A 15240-nucleotide genomic window follows, 5' to 3' on the forward strand; every position below is an offset into this window, starting at 1 on the left:
GCACTTTAAGTTCTATGCATATTAAGTTCATAGCTTTCTATAATACAGAAAAAATGTGTTTGGTATTCCTTGCAACTGAATTGAGAGGATAAATCTGCAAAAGGATAATGTGCTTTCCTACTACCCTTTAGCTCTTGTGAGATATTACACTTTAAATGCATTGGTTGTCGATGGCAGTGGTGGAAAATTGTGACTAATGAAGAAAAAGATGCTTGCATAGGCCTTTGGACCAAAGGTCCCATAAAACAGGTCCTTCATTAACTCCCGAGTCTCCAGCTCAGTACAAGGAGACTTTTGCTTGGCTGTGAGTTTCTCTGTAAGTGTGGTTTCTACTCTGAGCACTTCGTTGTTGTCAGTCACTCAGTCATGTCCAACTCTTTGTGACCCCATGGACTGCAGCATGCCAGGCTTCCCTGTCCTTCACTATCTCTCAGAGTTTGCTCAAACTCATGTGCATTGAGTCAGTGATGCCATTCAACCATCTCGTCCTGTGTTGTCCCCTTTTCCTCTTGCCTTCAATCTTTCCCAGCATCAGACTCTTTTCCAATGAGTTGGCTCTTTGCATCAGGTGGCCAAAGTACTGGAGCTCCAGCTTCAGCATTAGTCCTTCTGATGAATATTTACAGTTGATTTCCTTTAGGATTGACTGGTTTGATCTCCTTGTACTACAAATAACTATAAAAATCATAAAATGTGTAATTGTGTACCTAGAGTATGTAAAGGAATCTCTTTCTTTGGTGGGGAAACTGATAACACAGAAAGATTTGAAACTCAAATGAGAAAACTGCTCCTGAAAATCAGTGAAAGAGGACAAGTCTCCCTGCACTTGAACAAAGAGCTTAATGATGGGGTCTATTATGAAGTGAGGATCTGAAGGAGGAGAAAGCACAGTTAGGTGAATGACGAAATGGTCAGTAAAACTTGTGGTACAAACCATGAGAAGACATGATACGGACAGGGACATTATTTTCATTGCTATAATTAGTGTAAAGGAGTCTTGCTATAACAGGAGTGTTTTACATAAATCATAACATCAAGTCTGGTATTAAGTAAGGCATTAAAATACATTTGCCAAGCAGACTCACAGACTTTAGAAACAAACTTACCATTACCAGAGGGGAAACATGGTAAGTTGGGATAAACTAGGAGTTCAGGATTAACAAATACACACTGCTATACATAAAATCGGAGAAGGTGATGGCACCCTACTCCAGTACTCTTGCCTGGAAAATCCCAGGGACGGAGGAGCCTGGTAGGCTGCAGTCCATGGGTCGCGAAGAGTCGGACACGACTGAGTGACTTCACTTTCACTTTCTTGCATTGGAGAAGGAAATGGCAACCCACTCCAGTGTTCTTGCCTGGATAATCCCAGGGATGGGGGAGCCTGGTGGGCTGCCGTCTATAGGGTCGCACAGAGTCGGACACGACTGAAGTGACTTAGCAGCAGCAGCAGCATATATAAAATAATCAATAAGGACCTACTATATAGCACAGAGAACTCTACTCAATACTCTGTAATAACCTATATGGGAAAAGAATCTGAAAAAGAATGGTTATATACATATGTGCAAATGAATCACTTTGGTGATTTTATAAGTCTACATGAAAAAGTCTGTTTATTGGGATGCATATTAAAGATGTAACTTTTTCTTAATATCTTTGAAAATTTGACAAATGTCCCAAATCTCTTGCATTTACTATCAATTTCTAGTTGCATTTTTTCTCCACGGTGTTTGCCATTCTTCAAGTCTATATATGTGTAAGTTCTGCTCAACTGTGTAGCATCTCCACTTACAATCTAACTTTATTTCCCAGTAATTTCTGTAAGCATCCAGTTCTTTCAATTTCAAAATATATTTTCTACTGTTGCCTAGGAAAGAAAAATTTTTTATCATAAAGACTGAAATTTTATATGCTTTTGAAGTCTAATTTAAGAAATGTGATTTAAATTACCTGAGCCTATTTTAAATTTTAGTTTTAAATTTATTTTTAATTTGAGGATAATTGCTTTACAATATTGTGTTGGTTTATGCTATATCTATATCTATATCTATATCTATATCTATATCTATATCTATCTCCCCTCTCTTTTGAACTTCCCTCCCTCCCTCCCCACACCCCTGCCACACATCTAGGCTGTCTAAGCCTATTTTTAGATCATTAGTATTAACAAAACCTTGTTGAACTCTCTGTAATTGATTTAATTATATTTATACATATTTAAAGGCATACATTTCTTCAACAATATTTATAAGACAAGTAGTTCAAAGAATCTTTTGAAGATTCTGATCATATATCTACTTATTGAAAATTTGTTTTAAATATGTTTATGATTAATATTCTCCTTTTAATGTGATCTACATGCTATGACTCAGACCTTTAAAATAGCAAAATTGAAATAAAGTGTATGAAAGATATATATAGATATATATATATACACACACACACACTTGTTTGTTTGTAGAAACTGAAAGTATAGATTTAAATTACTGAAGATATATTTTCAGCACTGTGAGGATTTTGTTTTATTATGCTTTGGTTTAACATGTATAATTTTTTTGCCTTACTCAAGAAATAATACAATTCTTATAATTTTAGTGATATGGGTAACTGGCTTGTATTTATTTTTATCTCTGTAATTCAGATCATAAAGATTCTGCTCATTTTCAGGTTCACACACCAAAAATAAAGAGAAAGGAATAGTAAGGTAGAATCTTCTTTCAAATTAAGGTACTTGGTTTAGTTATAAACTTAGCAGTTCCTTGATAAACGGCAATAAGTTGGTTTTGGTCTCTAACCCAGCTCTTCTTTCCTCCCCCTCTCTCTCCATTGCTCTCTCTCTCCTTCCTCTCTTACCTTCCTTCCTTTTTTCCTTGGAGACTTCTGATTAAACACATCATACATTTTTGCTTTCTAATGAAACTCACTAAATCAATTAGACAGAGAAGAGAGCAGACAAATAAGTCAACATAATTTTGAAGATGGAAAAGCCTGAGCAAGAAGTCAGGAGGGCTGAGAAATCTAAATGTCATGTGCTTAGATAAGACTTGCCAAAAAGTCACACTATAATTAATATTTTGGAAACCTAGAAGGATTCGGTGATGAGGGACATCAGATCATGAATCTGACTGATTTCAAAGAGGCAGAAGCAGTTATGAAGATTCTGGATCATTCAGATCTTGATGTTCCCTACTGTGTCCCTGCTGTGACTATGGCAGAAAGTGTATGCCTCTATATATGTGGGATCACTGCCAGAACACTTCCTGTGGGAGTTTGTTATTATAAAGTAAAAGTGTATGAGACTGAACACAGCATTGTAACCTATCAAGAGGAACTCTTCTTTAATTATAGCAGTCCCAGAAGAAGAAGAAAAAAAGAAAGGATGTGATCAAATATTTGAGAAAGTTATAGTCAAAACTTCCCTAACATCGAAAAGAAAATAGTCACCAAAGTCCATGAAACCTAGAGAGGTACATACATATCTCCTTGAATAAACCCAAGGAGAAATATGCCAAGATACATATTAATCAAACTAACAACTTAAACACAAAGGAAAAATTATTAAAAGAAGCAAGGGACAAGCAACACATGATGTACAAGGGGATCTCCATAAGGTTAACAGCTGGCTGATCTTTCAGCAGAAACTCTGTAGGCCAGAAGGGAGTATCAGGATATACTTGAAGTGATGAAAGGAAAGAAACCTACAAACAAGATAACTCTACCCAGCAAAAATCACATTCAGATTCCACGGAGAAATCAAAAGCATTACAAGTGTGAAGAGATAAGCAAATGTGAAGAAAATTCAGCACCACTACATCAGCTTTGTAATGAAAATGTTAAAGGAACTTCTTTAGGCAGGAAACTCATGGGAAGGATAAGATCAACAGAAACAAACTCAAAACAATAAACTAAAGGGTAATTGAATCATATGTATCGACAACTGCTTTAATTGTAAATGTATTAAATCCTCCAATGAAAAGATGCAGATTGCTGAATGAATCCAAAAACAAGACCCCTAAGTATACTGTCTAGAAAAGACCCACTTTGGGCCTAGGGACACATACAGACTGAAAGTGAGGGGCTGGAAAAAGATATTTCATGCAAATGGAAATCAAAAGGAAGCAGAAGTAATACTCATATTAGATAAAATAGATTTTAACATTAAAACTTTTATAAAAGACAAGGAAGGACACTGCATAATGATCAAGTGTTCAAGAAGAAGCTATAACAATTATATATGCATGCAATATAGGAACACCTCAGTACACGAGGCAAATGCTAACAGCTATAAAAAGGGAAATCAACAGGAACACAATAATAGTGGGGGACTTTAACACCCCACTCACATGAATGGACAGCTCATTCAGACAGAAAATTAATAAAAATCACAAGCCTTAAATGACCAGATGGCTGTAATTGCTATCTATAGGACATGCCATCTAAAATCATCAGAATACACATTTTTCTCAAGTGCACATGAAATATTTTCTAGCATAGATCACATCTCACATCACAAATCAAGCCTTGGTAATTTTTTCTCTATTTTTATTGCTTAAGCTTTCTCATTGTTTTTTTAAAAAATCCATTTCTATATATCCTTCTGTTTCCAAGTGCCAAAAAAAATTAAAGTTTTGCTTTTTGTATGTGCATTCTTAAATCAATAGGAAATGATATTTTTGCTTGCTATAAAGTAGGAATCTATCTTTTGCCACCATGATACCATGATAATTAGTTGTCCCAGTCCCATTATTGAGTAGTTCTTATATCAGAATATTAACTAAAAGTTTAAAAAATTTTTAATATTTTCCAAAATTCTCATGGCTGAAGAAGTATAAAAGAAATTTAAGTTCTATGCCTAGGTTGATGGAAGGCACAAAATCCTATGTGGAAAATTTGGAGTTACACACAAGGGCATCCTGAGAGTACAAATTCCTGGGATTAACCAAAACTACCAGGACAACTCCAGCTTTTGAAAAGGTACTGATGGGGCTTGAGCAGAGATCTCAGAGGAACCAAGCATTGTCTGAGCTCCAAGTATAAAGAATCGAAACGTGATTAATGTCTGTCTCTAACAGGATGAGAAGCTGGTGAGTAGAGCTACAGGGTTGGATGGTTGGGGAGGGGCTGTGCTGCCTTCTCTACTGTAGTCCCTGCCCACACTCAGGAGCCCTTTGTGACCAGAGCACAGCTCTATGATGGGGACCTAGGACTTTAGTCCCCCAGCATACACCCTGTGCTTAGTTGCCTGAGGACAGCAGTGTGGTTCAGATGATGGAGACTCTCCTCGGCTCTCTTAAAAGCACCTTTGGTCCTTGGCTGGACTCCGATTCCACTTCCTGGGTGACTGAAACCATCCTTGTTACTCTGTTTGGACTGGGGCTCTTTTTCCTGTTCTTTCCCTATTTCCAGAATAAACCAACTTTACCACCTCTTAGGAAACACAGAAACACCAGGAAGGTAAGGAACCCTTGGCCCTGATCAACAAACACACGATTCTCTCTTTTTTCCTATTATTTCCAATTTTCTGAATCAACTGGAGAGACACTTGAGATGGGAAAGAATAGAACATCTATTCTCAAGGAAGAATAAAACATCACCCCTCTAGGGACAAATTAGACTGGGCAGGGGACACAATGAACACTACGATTTCTATCCAAATATTTCAGACCAGTTGTCCAAGTGTGGAAGAGGGCTTCAGGAAAGGTCCCAAACACAGTGACCAGGGGATGAGGACTGGATACTCAGTTCATCTCAACTGCAGCACAGGACTCTGAGCACCGGTTCACCAGTCACAGGATAAGTGTCTTGGACGAGGGCTGAATGAGGGCAGTGCTGAAGCCCTGAGAGCCTCAGAGCAGGGGCTGGGGTGGGGCTCTGGATTGGGAAGCAGAGATCTACCGAAGGGAGATCGGATTCCCCCACACGTCTGAAAATGTACGTGTTTCTTGAGCAGTGGAAGAGTGAGAAAAGAAATCCAGGGTGAACCTCACATTGAAAATCCTACTTTATGTTCTACAAGAAGGAAAACAAAATATTTTTGTCCCCTTCAAAAAAATGAGTAAAAAGAAAGAAAAACCACAGAGCTCCGTTAGTTAAATGTAGTAAGTCTTATTATATATATGGACCCTGAGTAGCTAGCTGATGCTTGTCTAGAGAGGGGAGAATGAGAATTGGGTTCAAGGTCCTCGTTTTTTGTCCCTCAGCATCAAATGCAGCCGAGCGGGAGATGCAGGGATAGGAAGACAGATAGAGCTTTGAAAGGTAGGTTCTGATGTTTGGTCCTGTGTCTCTCAGGGCCCTGAGGACCCAGCTCTGCAGGCTCCTAGGAGGTCAGTGGTAGTTCCTGTCCCTCGGTAAACAGAACCCCCAGGGAAGCTCCTGGGAAGAGAGCAGAATGCAAATACTTCCCAGATTCCCCTGCAGAATGAAGTCCTGAGGGGCTTGGAAAAGGGTGTGGCCCAGCAGGGGTGTGTGGGCTGCATTGAATCAGTAGCCCCTGGATTAGGAGTGGGACCTCTAGTTCTGAGCCTGAACACAAGGTTTAACATCATTCAGATTCCTCTGTGAAGTGACCCCTGCCCATTCTTCCCCAAGGGCATTGTAAAGGCAGAAAAGGATCAAGGATGTGGAAGCAGTTTGTAAATGATAAACCCTTTCCTGAGCTTCACCATCATTGTCAGGCATTCTGTGGCCTTGGGTGCTGGTGCTTGGGCTCCAATCTCCCAGGGGTGTCCCCTTAAAGAGACAGTGTACTTAACCGCCTGTAAGACCCCTAGGCCCCTGTCTTCACCATCATGACCCAGTCTGCTGATTTCAAGCTTGCAGAGATTGCCTGAAAGAACTGGAAGAGGTCCGGGACTTGGCTTCCCATCTGCAAAGGTAAAGAACCTTCCCTATCTCTCCTGGGTTCCTCTTCCTCCCAGAACTTCTGGTGTTATCCCAGGGAGACAGGCAGCCTGGGGCTGAGTTGGGAGGGGGAGTTCTAGGGAGTGGGAAAGTCTAAAGCCCTGGGGTGAGGACAGCAGGAGCATTGTGAAGTTGCCTGGGGGCCAGGGAGGGCTGTGGGCTGCAGGTGCCCACCCTTGCTTGGCCTGCCCAGCCCTCCTGGCCACAGGGGCTCCTGGCTACAGCTTGTGCCTCCTGTCTCCTGCAGACACCTGGGGAGGACTACTGACAAGGGCACCATTCATCAGCTCTCCTCTCAAGAAACCCCTGGCGAGGTATACAAGCAAGCCCCTGCTGGAGCCCACTAGCCATGTAGGCAAGAGGCTGCTCCCACCATGTCCCCACCTCCGCTGACTGAGCAGCCTCCATCTCAGGCCTCCACAGTTTCTCCAAGATCAGTGACCTCAGTTTCTGTTCACTCAGATTCCTTCCTGACTCTCTCTCAGCACCAAAGCTTTTCCTTCCCCTGGACAGACTTTCACTTTGGCCACCTGCTCTTTCCCCTTCCCTGCCATGCCTTCCTGACCCAGGGGCTGCCCTGCACCTATAACAGACTCCTCTGAACCCCCTCCCCAACAGGCTCCATGATGTGTCTCACTAGGGCTACTCCTTAGCACTCCCACTGAGCACCATCTCACACAGTTCATACCCTCTCCCCTTGGAGACCAGCCATCTCAGGCCTTGTTCTTTCAAACTGTCCCCTTTCAGCCCTGTCTTGGTGGCAGGGTACTGCCAAAGCCTGAAGTTTCTCTACCTTGGCACACTTGAGTCCCAGCAAGAACACCTTCCCCGCCACCTGTCAGAGGCCTCATTTTGGGGAGACCCCACAAACAGACAGGTAGAGGCTGGTAGCCTCTCTTTTGTCAACCTGGATGTCCAGAAGCTGTTGGAGACGCTAATCACCAAGAGAGCAGAACTGAAGATTTGGAAGGAGAACGAAAAGGAGGTGCAGGCAGGCTACCATCTGACTTATTTGGAGAAGAGGATCAAGTCACTTGGTGACAAGCAGGACACGTTGGGTCGCCAACACTTCTGGAGCATAAAAGGCAAAGCAGAACAACTGCTTGGTCCTGAGAAGCCCCTGTATCCTGACATTTTGGGGGACCATCTACAGAAGACAGGCAGCCAGCTCTTCTGGGATCTCTTTCTGTACAGTGAGTCTCTGGTGGCTACTGTCACAGTTCCTGGGTCTCCTCTAGAGCTACACCCTATCTTATTCAATGAACTCTCTAGTGCTGAACCATTCCAAATTCAAGCTAAAGTAACCACAGCTGTCATTTGCCCGGCTCTTGACTCACCCTGTGACCCAGGCTCAACTTCAATCCTTGACTCAAACCATGCCCCAATGTCAACCACCACTTTGGGTTCAGTTAGAGACCCCTGACCATTTCCAACCCTATTTCCCAAACTGACCATCTCTTCTCAGCCACAGATTAGGTATTGTGAAGTATCTTGCCCTAGAGTCCAAACTAAGGCACAATCATTTGTCCAAATGCAATTCAAATCCTGGAATGTCACTTTTTTGTAAAAGCAACTAGAGAGTGGAAGAACTTTACCCTCTTTGGTTAAAAGATCTCAGCAGGTGTTTAGCCAGGTCACTCCCAACCTTCCCTAGGAGAACAGGTCTTCCCAGGCCCACAGTTCTGTCTCCATCCTTCTCGGGATTTGATCAACCTTGAGGTTTGGGAGAAACTAGAGCACTACCTTTCCAAAAGGTTCATGTAGCAACAGAGTGGGCTGCCCTACAGAATGCAAGCCTTGGATTGGATACAGCCTCAGGATCAATTCCCAAGACCTTGGCAGGTACAGGGAAAGAAGTGGCCCTCAAGGACCTCTCTAGGTCCAGGCAAAAGCAGCCAGGATGCACAGTTCAAGTGCCCAGCAAAGATCCCACCAGGGAAGGACCTTCACCAGGATATACATGAGAATTTGGGGAGGATCCTAAAAGATCTGTACATGACCTCAGCCAGCACCACAGCAAAGGTTCCAAGAGTGAGGCTCGAGTCAAAGAGAGTTGGGCTCAGGCAGGAAGCATCCAGAATAAGATTTGGGAGTCCTTATGGAAAGGAAGGCAGAGCAGATCCCTGAGTGTCCAAACCCTGTGGATGTACATTGTTCGAGACTAGATGACAACCTTGTCTCAGATTCTCCCGGACAGTCAAATGCTCCTCAGTGAACAGAAAATCCAGATTTCTCTCAGAATAGTGAGGCCTTCATGAATACCTCCCATGGTCTCTTGTCCCATATAACTCAGTCCTTATATTCAGCAGGATCTGAAGGCACATATAATAATGTTTCAGGTGAGGCACAGGTATGGGGCCTACCCTCAATGTCCTCAAGTCCATACTTAGCTTGAAGTTGACAAAGGTTCACTGAATACCCCTTCCAGGATCCAACTTGAAAGCCACCTGTGAATCTGGGGACCACTCAAAAGCCTAGTTAACCAAGGTCTTGGGAGAACCTCCTCAGCCCCTCTCAGGATAGAAAGTGATAACAACAGAGGCAGTTTTCCCCATGGAAAGTCCCCTCCCTGCCTGCTGTGGGCTGTGGGAGGGCCCCCACCTGGCAAGGTCCACAAGCCTTCAGAGGTCCCTCTGACTGGTCAAGAAGAAAGCCACCTCAGGCCCACAAACATAACTTTGTGGGCAGAATCTGGGACAATGAGTTTGTCATGGGAGCTAACAGAGGCAGCCAGTCCAAGGCCATCGATGAGCCACAGGAGGAAGCCAGGGTGGGCCTCCCCAGGCTCCTGCTCTAGTGTGACAGTACTGGATTTTGACACATGTTCCCAATCTTCCAGGGAACAAGAGGCCATGGAGGAGGACCCTGGTTGGAAAGGTACTTTTGAACCAAGTGTGCTAATAAACTCCTAAAGTATTAATATGGATTTGAGGAGATCACAGTCTCTAAGTTGCAATAAAAGCCTCTCCTCGAATACAAAGTCTGTTCCTCAGAATTGAAAGAGACAATGTTCATCACAACACTGTTTACAATAGCCAGGACATGGAAGCAACCTAGATGTCCATCAGCAGATGAATGGATAAGAAAGCTGTGGTACATATACACAATGGAATATTACTCAGCCATTAAAAAGAATGCATTTGAATCAGTTCTAATGAGGTGGATGAAACTGGAGCCTATTGTACAGAGTGAAGTGTGTCAGAAAGAAAAACACCAATACAGTATACTAATGCATATATATGGAATTTAGAAAGATGGTAACAATGACCCTACATGCAAGACAGCAAAAGAGACACAGATGTAAAGAACAGTCTTTTGGAATCTGTGGGAGAAGGTGAGGGTGGGATGATTTGAAAGGGCAGTGTTGAAATGGGTATATTATCATATGTGTAGCGGATCACCAGTCCAGGTTCTATGCATGAACACAGGGTGCTCAGGGATGGCGCACTGGGATGACCCTGGGGGATGGGATGGGGAGGGAGGTGGGAAGGGGGTTCTGGAGGGGGAACACATGTGCGCCCATGGCTGATTCATGTCGATGTTTGGCAAAACCCACTACAATACTGTAAAGTAATTAGCCTCCAATTAAAATAAATAAAATAATTTTTAAAAAAGTCTGTTTCCTCAAACAGACAATCTACATGCTGATTCACAGTGTTGTAAGCTTGAGTTTCAAGGGTTCAGAGACCAGAAGAAAAGGCTGGACCAGGGGAGTGCTCCTTCAAGACTGGGCCACTAACATACTCCTCAAAGACTATCACTCGGATATGTTAACTTCTACAAACACTTGGGATTTGCAGGAATTTCTGTCCTGTCCAGAGGAGACACTTCCAATTCCCAGATGCCCTATGACCAGTTGTTCCAGTGGAGGGAAAGAGCAGGGGCAGCTGGAGGCCCTGAAGCAGCAGCCCCAACATCAGAGCAAGAAGTTGTCCCCACTGGTCGGAGAGAGAATTACAGCATGAAAAATGTTTGGCAGAGTGGGGAGTCTACCGGGGCATTGGATGAGAAAAAAGATTAAGCAACATCTGCAGTAGATTTTCCTTAATAAAGGCAAAGGATTGGAAGAGACACTGCAAAAAGGCAAGCCTGCAACAGCCACTGCCCAGAGCCAGGGACAAGGCAAAAGCAGATTGCTTATGATACAAGAACTTCTGAGGCTCAGGCTCTCATGACAGCTGTTGGATGGATCCTAAAGGAGAAGGTGGTGCTTCACTGTGGACCTCATGCCTCAGAGTTAAGCTGGTGCAAAGGAGAATTCTGGGACCCATTAGGTCCACATTATTGCTCCCATAGGTTTCTCTCCAACTAAGAGCAAAGGAGAGTGATGGTAGATGCCTTCCATCACCAAGCTACCCCCATGGGCCACAGCTGTCCCACAAAGAGTCAGTGGACCAGTTCCAGGGAGCCAGGTCCCCCCCTAGGCAGAGGCTAGCAGCATGGATCAAGAGTGACAGGTGTTCCAGGCTATTCCCTCCACTGTCCAAGGCATTGTCTCTCTCAGAAATAAACCTCTTCTGGTTAATCAAAACACGATTGTCACAGCTTTCCTGGTGGGAAAACTTTTCTATAAGAAAAAATGCATGCCTAGCAGAGAAAAAAATTTTTTCTCTCAAGTTTAGCACATCTTCTCTGTGATAATGACTTCTTCGTACCGCAGATTTTATTGTTTCCCGAAGTGAAACTTTTTTCTCATGAAAGGTGATGGCTTCTCTGTGCCCTGCTAGGGGGAAGGGAAGGGATCAGGGTCCACTGTTCGCAGGTGCCTGCTCTGACTGTCAGATGGGACAGAGACATGGAGGGAGGTGGATCCCGATGGATACTCATCCTCACCACATCTCCTCACTGCACCTTCAGTTTCCATAAAAGCAGCATTACAGAAACAAGCAACAGCATTCAGGACATGCCAAGGTGAACTGAACCTAAAGACCTCCTCCTTCTCAGGATCCAGCTCAGTCCTCTCTCCATCTCTCTCTCTACCTTGAACTTGTGTGGCTGTGGGGAAGGGCTTTGCAGAGGCTGAAATTCCCCACAGGCTCAGAAAGTATTAGAGAGAAGTTCACATGTTGGAACAAGAAGGGGAGCTTGGGGGTATTGCTGGCCCGAGTCCAGAGGAGGGAGAAACCTCTTTCCCATGTCAAGGTGGGATTACACGACAATGCCCTCGAAGCCCCTTCTCTCCTAGAAGGAGCTGGGATTGAGATGGCCAGGAGCGTCGTCCTCCCTTCATCTTTCTCGTGCTCTGGAGCAGAGCCGAGGATGAGGCCCATTCTCTGCTCTGAGGGTGTGCAGTGTGGAGCATGGAGGCCCCCGTGGGCCGGTCCACCTCTGTCCCAGAGGAGAGGACAGCCCTGCTCACAGCACCCACCTCTCCTGGGGTAAGAGCAGGGGCATGATTGTGTGCAGTCACCTCATTGTCTGAGAGTGGGACGCTGTGCCCCTGGGTGGGATGCAGGGGAAGGAGGCAGGTGGCAGAGGTGTCCATGGATGGTGTAGTGACCAAGGAGCCCTGGCATCCCACCACAACTACAGGCCCAGAGGAAGGAAATTAGGGGCCTGGTGGCTCCTAGTGGCCCCACCCCAGAGTCTCCCCCCTACTCCAGCTCTCAGAACCCAGATTGTGTGAAGCCACCTGGAGCTCCTCCACAGAGGTCCAGGCTCCCAGAGGCAGTGGAGCCTCTGAGCAGGGAAGCTTCACTTCTCCACAGTGTAAATTATCAGCTCTCACAAGACTGGGAGCTTGGGACAGACTTGCGGTCCCTGACCTCTACCTTACACATGAGGCCCAAGGAGGCTCCCAGGGAACTCAACAGGTGGGACTCAACAGGCCCAGCGACTGTGCTCGAGTTTGGCAAGTCGCGCCTGCCCTCAGCCTTGCTCACTGCAGAGCCCAGATGGAGAAGAGACTAGCAGACTGGATGTGTCAGCCAGCGGGCAGGAAGTGACCTGTGGGGAACAAGCGTACAGTCAGCTTTCCTCCCCAGGCCTTTTCACATGAGAAAGCAGGGAGACAGGCGCGATTCCCTAGAGCAATTCAGGGCTCTGTGTCAGTCACTCCTGCTCCAGGGGGATACCCTGACCCAGGAGGCAGCAGGAATGGCCCTGCCCCCATGCCTGTCAGGACCCCACAGGTGGGACCAGGACCTGGTGGCATGTGGCAGAAGTGAGGTCTCCTCTGGGGCCAGATGGCAGGGCTGGGACCAGGTTACAGAGTGACGGCGAGAGCTCAGGAGAGCGGGGCGCGGAGCAGGAACCTCGAGCCTGGCTGCTGCCTGGGCCTCTGAGAGGCAGCGAGAGGGGAGTGCTTGGGGTGGGGGGTGGGTTCTGGCCCCACTAGGCTCCTGCCCAGAGAAGTGACACAGAAGGACACTGTACCGCTGATTCTGTTCGTGATGCCAATTGTCTTGCTGTTCACACTGTCCGTACTGTTCGTTGAACCCAGGGTCGGCAAGGCATGAGCTGAGATGCTGGAAGAAGACTCAAGGAGCTGTCGGAACTGTAGACACGTTTATTCTCTCCTGGCTGATGCAGCAGCCATAGCAGCAGCCATAGCATAACCTAACACAGCATAATCACACACAACCACCCTTCCAGGCTTTTCCAGGTGAAGCTTATTCAGATGTACTGCATAAAGTAGTCCATGACCAAGCAAGTGTCTCGTGATGGGCATACGCAGTGCTATAAACGATCTCAGCTGTTATATAGTCATTATTTACAAAATGTGGGGCGAGAGAGCCTGAACACGCAGTCTTGGCCAATTTGCTCCCTCCCCACAAACACTGACAGAACAACAAGAAACAGGAGGGAGCAAGTCCCTGAGCCCTTCGCCTGCCTTCATGGGCAGAAAGGTCAGCAATGTGGTGTCCCCCACTGTGTCCCCATGCAGAGACCCACATTGACCCCACATGGGGACCTCCCAAACACCCACTCTGAGAAATCCCACCCAGAGACCTCTCAGAGCATCCCACAGAAACCTCTCTCTGAGCCCTCCCACACACACCCCTCACAAGTGTTCTTCAGGATCTGAGTATCCCCCCACTGACAGGTCTTTCAAGGTGGGTCTGATGTCACATCATAAACCAGCAGCACAGGGGAAGGACCAGTGACGGTGCCCTGAGCCGCCCCCAGAACTCTAAGACATCCAGGCATTTTCAGCATTGCCCCAGATGGGGTTCTCTGCTTGGAGAAAGGATCATGCTCTTGTCTCTTTGTAACCATTGTACCTAAACAGAAGAATCCCAGCGTTCACCACCTGCAGGCCTGCAAAAGTCTTTCCTCCACAGATCTTCAGTAGCTTGAGCTCTGCCCCAGGGATTAGAGAGTCACAAAGTTTAAACACGAGTGAAATGCTGCCAACCTGCAATGAGAGTCAAATATTGTCTTATTTTATTCATATCTAGTCAGAGGGTGCCATATCATATTTTTAAAAACTTCTTTGGGGAAAAGATCTGATTTCAAGATGCAGATTACTTTACTTTGGAAACAAAGTAAAAAACTGCAGTAAATGGGTTTTGGGATGAAATAAAGCAGCAATAATAAGGCAGGTGGCGTCTCACTCACTTGCCAGGGGACTGTGCAACTAACACATTATTTTGGACATACAGTTTGTGTCAACTGTGTGGGTTCTGTTTTATTTTTAAGTGAAACAGGCTAAAAATATCAGAAGATTTTTCAAATGAATCATATCTAGCAATACTCCTTTTTTGTCCTCTGGCCAAAATATACATTTTTTCTTAAAATGTAGTAATGCCCTCAAATAGTATTATGCATATTTCCAAGATGTAATAAGGTTCATATGTTCAGGTAACATAGTTTAAACGAACTATACAGGAGTTTTCATTTTTAAAATAATTCTTTTAAAACATACAGTTTCCAAGATGCAGGAAAGCTCCGTTTTATGTTCATTACGGGGCTAAAAATGACACTTGGCTTCAAATAGTGTCGAATTTTATAGAAGATATCTTTTCACCTATGCTTGATATATACACATGGCCTAATAAAATTACCTGAAGGAACTTCTTCATATCAGATTGGAAGAAAATGCACATAATAATCAAAGTGTGCATTGAACGTACCCAAAATGCCCAACAGTCATCAAAATCCTCACGTTGTGTATCCAGCCCTGTCCAAAGGGGACCCTTTACTTACACCTCATAATGTTTCTCACTGCTCAGAAACAACTAGTTTTCCTTGCCTTGCTAAAATTTACATTAATCATAGCTGTTGCACATTTATCATTGTTGAGTTAGATTATCTATCAGATGACAGTATCATCCCATCATTTAGGCCCCCTTTGGGCCTAAATATTTCAACAACAGAATTTATAATTAATTT

The sequence above is a fragment of the Bos indicus x Bos taurus genome, chromosome 8 (assembly GCF_003369695.1).
Source record: "Bos indicus x Bos taurus breed Angus x Brahman F1 hybrid chromosome 8, Bos_hybrid_MaternalHap_v2.0, whole genome shotgun sequence".
In the NCBI taxonomy this organism is placed as follows: domain Eukaryota; kingdom Metazoa; phylum Chordata; class Mammalia; order Artiodactyla; family Bovidae; genus Bos; species Bos indicus x Bos taurus.